This window comes from Nothobranchius furzeri, chromosome 11 (assembly GCF_043380555.1).
Source record: "Nothobranchius furzeri strain GRZ-AD chromosome 11, NfurGRZ-RIMD1, whole genome shotgun sequence".
NCBI lineage: Eukaryota > Metazoa > Chordata > Actinopteri > Cyprinodontiformes > Nothobranchiidae > Nothobranchius > Nothobranchius furzeri.
In genome coordinates this window covers 25,695,257-25,700,813 of record NC_091751.1, presented here as the reverse complement: position 1 = coordinate 25,700,813, position 5,557 = coordinate 25,695,257, and positions in this window count along the sequence as shown.

The following is a 5,557-nucleotide window of genomic DNA, read 5'->3' as shown; positions in this document are numbered from 1 at the left end:
CCACGCAGAAAGGCCGCAGCCGAGTTTTGAACCTGCAACCTTCGTGCTGCGAGGCAACAGTGCTAACCACTGCACCACCATGCAGCCCTTGCACTTGATCAAATGGAAGATGTCATATTGGTCTTTTAACTCACCCATCATTCATCAGTGACTATAGACCTATTGCCTTGATATCCCACATCACGACGGTTCTGTAGAAAGCTCAGATGATTCTGCAGGTGTCTGGTGTCTCAGCGATGCTCAAGAAGAGAGCTGGTGAAGCACTTTGGGGCATGCTGTGGGGGCAACCACCTAATCTTGAATGTGGATGAAACAACGTAGAGTATTGTAGATTTCAGAAGGAACAGGAATAGGCCAAGCTCCATTTGTATCATGAGAGATGAAGAGAAGGTGGATGAAGAATATAAATACCTCAGTGTCCTCCTGAACTACAGGCTAAACTGGAGTGAAGCCATCTACAAGAGGGGACAGAGTAGAGCAGGGATAGGCAATCTTAGTCCTAAAGTGCAGCTCTCCAGCATGTGTTAAGTGTTTATCTGCTCCAACACACCTCATTCAATGTTTTATCACCTGTTCAGCTGCTCATCAAGTTCGGCAGAAGCCCGTTAATCATCTACTGATTAAAATCAGATGTGTTGGAGCAGGGAAACAGCTAAAGCATGCTAGGTAGCAGCGCTGGAGGACTAGGATTTCCCACCCCTCGAGTAGACTGTACTTCTTGAGGAAGCCCAGGTCCTTCAAGATGTGCAGCAAGATTCTGCATTTCTTTTGTTGGTCAAAAGTGGAGAGTGTGATCTCTTGGGCCATCAGCATCAGAGCCAGGGGCCTAAAAATACTCAAAGGCTGGTTCTCTTCTGGGGATTACTGTGGAACCAATGGAGAGGAATTCTTCATAAAATGGAAAAAGTTATGGGCAACCCTGAGCATCTTCTTCATAACACGTATGCAACAACAGAGCATCTTCATTCAGAGGCTTTTTCAGACCTGCTGTAACACAGACTGCTACAGGAGACCCTTCCTGCCTACAGCCATCAGCATATTTAGCCTCTGAAGAACCTTCAATAACACAAGTTTTTTTTGTTATTATTGTTTTTTTAATAATACGAGTTGCATTTAATTTCTCTTTGGCATCAATAAAGTATTTTGGATACACCACTGGTGGTGAGACACCCCCCTTCCATAACTGAAGAATCGCCTCTTTAACTGGCTTTTGGTAATTGAGGCGGATACATTTTAGTGCTTTAGTCTTGTCCTTCAGTGATGTGCCTGATATCAATGAGGCAGTGTTTTTATATGTTTATATTTTTTTGTGTTCTTAACTCCTTTGCGCCACACTTCGATCAGCTGTCATGCTGTTTCTGATAAAGTTATCTATAAATAAACCTGACTTGTATTTACAGTACCTACCAGTTTTCCTGTAGGGACATAGATCAAAATAGAATAAATCGAGAGCTTCACCTTCTGGCTCGTCTCTCATTTCACCACAACAAATCGGTACAACACCCGCATCGCTGCAGACGCAGCACCATTGGGCCTATCAGTCTTGCTCTCCATCTTTCCCTCGCTCGTGAACAAGACCCCAAGACAGTTAAACTCCTCCACTTGGGACAGGACTTCATCCCTGACCCAGAGAAGGCATTCTACCCCTTTCCATTTCAGGACCATGGTCTTGGATTTAGAGGAGCTGATTCTCATTCCCGCTGCTTCACACTCGGCTGTGAACCGCTCCAGTGAAAGCCGAAGATCACGTTTATTTTTTTTGGTTTATTATTATTTTTATGTTTGTCTTAGCTTTTTACATTTAAGGAAGAATATAAAACAGATTATAAACAGTGTCAAACAACCGAGAGAGAAAAAATAAACAAAAGGAAGCAACGAACCGGAGGAGCACCGTTACCTCATGATCCCGCCTACAGAGATGGTGTTTACAAGAATTGGGTTGTACCAAGTCGCTTCTTACAGGTTTCACATACTCAGTCCATTTTGACCAGATTTCAAAGAAAGTGTCCCTTTGGTTTATAATGATGGATGTGAGTTTTTCCATCGTGTAAATTTCCTGAACAACATCAACCCATTCAGTAATTGTTGGAGGTTCCGGTTTCAGCCACTTCCGAGTTATGGTCTTCTTACTCGCTGCCAAGAGCATCGAAAGCAATTGTCCATCTGTTATTGTCCAGGTTGTAGCGTCCACATTAGCTAAATATAGATTCTCAAAATTGCACCTTATATCTCTGTTGAAAACATTATTAATATGTTCACATATTTGTGGCCAGTAACCTTTTAAAACTGGACAGCTCCAAAATATGTGGAAATGGTTTGCCTGTAGAGAGTTACATAGTCTCCAGCATGTAACCCTTTTCCCCTGAAATTTCTGCTGGACTAGTGTAATGAAGAACCTGATCATATTCTTCCAACAAAATTCCCTCCATGTGTTGGAGTTTGTGGAGTTCCATTGTATTTTACAAATTTTCTCCCAGTTTTCTTTCGAGATTTGGGTATTGGCTATTACTTTCTATTTCCCATCGCTTCTTAATGTATTCTGTGTTCACCTCTTTACCTTGTTGAATGGCTTTGTAAAGTTTTGATATCACTTTGTTATTAAAATTCGTGTTGGTCAGCTGGAGCACCGTCTGTAAGACCCCCATTTCCTTTCCCCTCCATGCTGTTTTTATGTTTTGGTCAATGTGGTGTCTAACTTGTTAGTATCTGTAAAAGTCTTGGTCTAATCTAGGTTTGTGTTGTAATGTTTGAAAGCTCATAAATGCCCCCTGGTGGACAAATGAGTAGTAGGTATTGAGTCCTTTTGAAATCCAGCTCTTAACATTTGGTTTAAAATCGGAGTCGTAGGCACACCACCGTAAAATCTTAGACAATCCCTCCAATTTACCCGTCTGTAAAATTCTATTCCAAGAATTTAATAGGGAGTAGTACATAAAGTCGTCGGGAAAATTAGTTAAAATTTGTAATTTCTTGTCTGTTAATATAGTGTTAATTGGTAAATCGTTTACCTCCATCCCTTCTACTTCTTTCCAGCCTTCGTTATAAAAAGAGGAACACAGGCACACCAAGGGTCTCAGTTGGGCTGCGTAATAATAATCCCGGAGACAGGGTAGACCCATTCCGCCCTTTTCCTTCTTCAATTGCATTGTTGAAAATTTGACCCCAGCCCTTTTGTGTTGCCAGATATATTTTGCCAGTATTCTATCCCATTCATCAAACTGCTTTTGGGTTATATGGATTGGGAGACATTGGAAAAGATACAGAAATCGAGGAAGGATGTTCATCCTAATTGATTCCACACGAGAGTGGAGAGATAAGGGAACATTATTCCAACGCTGTAATTCTGCCCTCAATGCCAATGATAAGGGTCCATGATTTGTATTGAGTAATCGAGCTGGATCTTCCATTAGAATGGTCCCCAGGTATTTAATGCCATCAGCATCCCAATTCCATTTGTATTTATTTTTAATTTGTGTACGGGGGTCATAATTTAGTTTTAGCACTTGTGTTTTATTGATGTTTATTTTATAACCTGAATAAGAGCCAAATTCAGTCATTATTTTCATTAAGTTAGGTATCGATGTAGTGGGGTCAGTCAAAAATGTAATATATCGTCAGTGAACAATGCCAATTTTTGTTCCCTAGATTCTAAGGTGACCCCTTTAATTTCAGTACTCCGCCGTATATATTGTGCCAGTGGTTCAATAAAAAGTGAAAAAAGTAAGGGTGAAACTCCACAACCCTGACGGGTTCCCCTCTTCATTTATCCTAATCCTTGCCGTGGATTTGTTGTAGAGTGCAGAGAATATTTCAATGGTACTGGGGTGGAAGCTGAATGCAGACATGGTTTTATATAGAAATTCCCATCATACTGAGTCGAACGCCTTTTCAGCGTCAAAGCTTAGTAGTAAGGTTTCTATTTTAAGATGCCTGATCTGTTTTACAATTAACAGTGTTTTCCTGATATTGTCTTGTGTTTGCCCTTTTTCTAATAAATCCTGTTTGATCGTTATGTATAATCCCCGGTAAAATTAGTTCTAAACGTCTGCTCAAGATGGATGTGAATATCTTGTAGTCAACATTGAGTACACTTACAGGACGATAGTTCCCACAGTCCAACCTATCGTTGTTTTCTTTGGGGATTACCGAAATTATTGCTTCATTCCAAGAGGGAGGGGTAACTTTCTTTTCAATCACCCAGTTGAATGTATCTAATAATGTTGGGGTCAGTTGGTCCTGCATCCTCTTTTAACATTCAGAGTTAAACCCGTCAGCCCCCGGGGCCTTTCCATTTTTTAGTCGCTTAATTGCCTGTGAAATTTCTTATTCAGTTATTTTTTATCTCAATCTCCTATCCTGTTCTATTGTAATTTTGAAAATCACGTTCTGATGAAGTCAACAGGACCACATCATCTGCAAAAAGCAGAGACCCGACCCTCTGACCACCAAAACAGATCCCCTCCACACCTTGGTTGCACCTAGAAATTCTGTCCATAAAAGTTATGAACAGAATCGGTGACAAAGGGCAGCCTTGGCGGAGTCCAACTCTCACTGGGAACAAGCCCGACTTACTGCCGATAATGTGGACTAAGCTCTGACACCGGTCATACAGAGACCTAACAGCCTGTATCAAAGGGCCTGGTACCCCATATTCCTGGAGTACCCCCCACAGGCCCCCCGAGGGACGCGGCCTTCTCTGAATCCACAAAACACATAGATTGGTTGAGCGAACTCCCACACACCCTCCTGAACCCCCTAGGGGTATATAGCTGGTCCAGTGTTCCACGGCCAGGAAGAAAACCACATTGCTTCTCCTGAATCCAAGGTTCGACTATCCAACAGACTATCCTCTCCTGAATAGACTTTACTAGGGAGACCTAGCAGTGTGATACCCCGGTTGTTGGAAGACACTCTACGGTCCCTCTTTTTAAATGGGAAGACCACCACCCTGGTCTGTCAATCCAGTGGAACTGCCCCTGTCCATGCAATATCGCAGAGCCGCGTCAGTCAACACAGCCCTATGACATCCAGAGCCTTAAGGAACTCCGGTCGGATCTCATCCACCCCCGGAGCCTTGCCACCAAGGAGTGTTTTGACAATCTCATTGACCTAAGCCCCAGAGATTGGAGTCCAACCCAAAGACCCCAGGCTCTGTTTCCACACTGGAAGATGTGCCAGTGGGATTGCCTCGTGTGCATATTAAAATAACTAATTGACCACGGACACTCAAGTGTTCACCCATTCATACACATAGGCCCAGTCCCAATACCCACATTGTCCTCTGCAATGTAGACTTGGAGGAAGTACATGTAGGGCTTTGTGTGCGTATAAACAAGTGTGCAAATAACTGCAGAATTGGGACAGTCAGAATTGAGTCTGACTAACTGGGGATGCTGGTCACTGTTTGCTGCTTGAAACTATTTTAAAACTGAATTATATTAAAACAAGTGATTACATTGTTAGCATGTCGTGTCCAAAAAATTACACACCAACATCGTTATCATTTAACGTTTTTCAATGGACTTGTAATTCATCTCTTCAACGGAGAAACATAGGA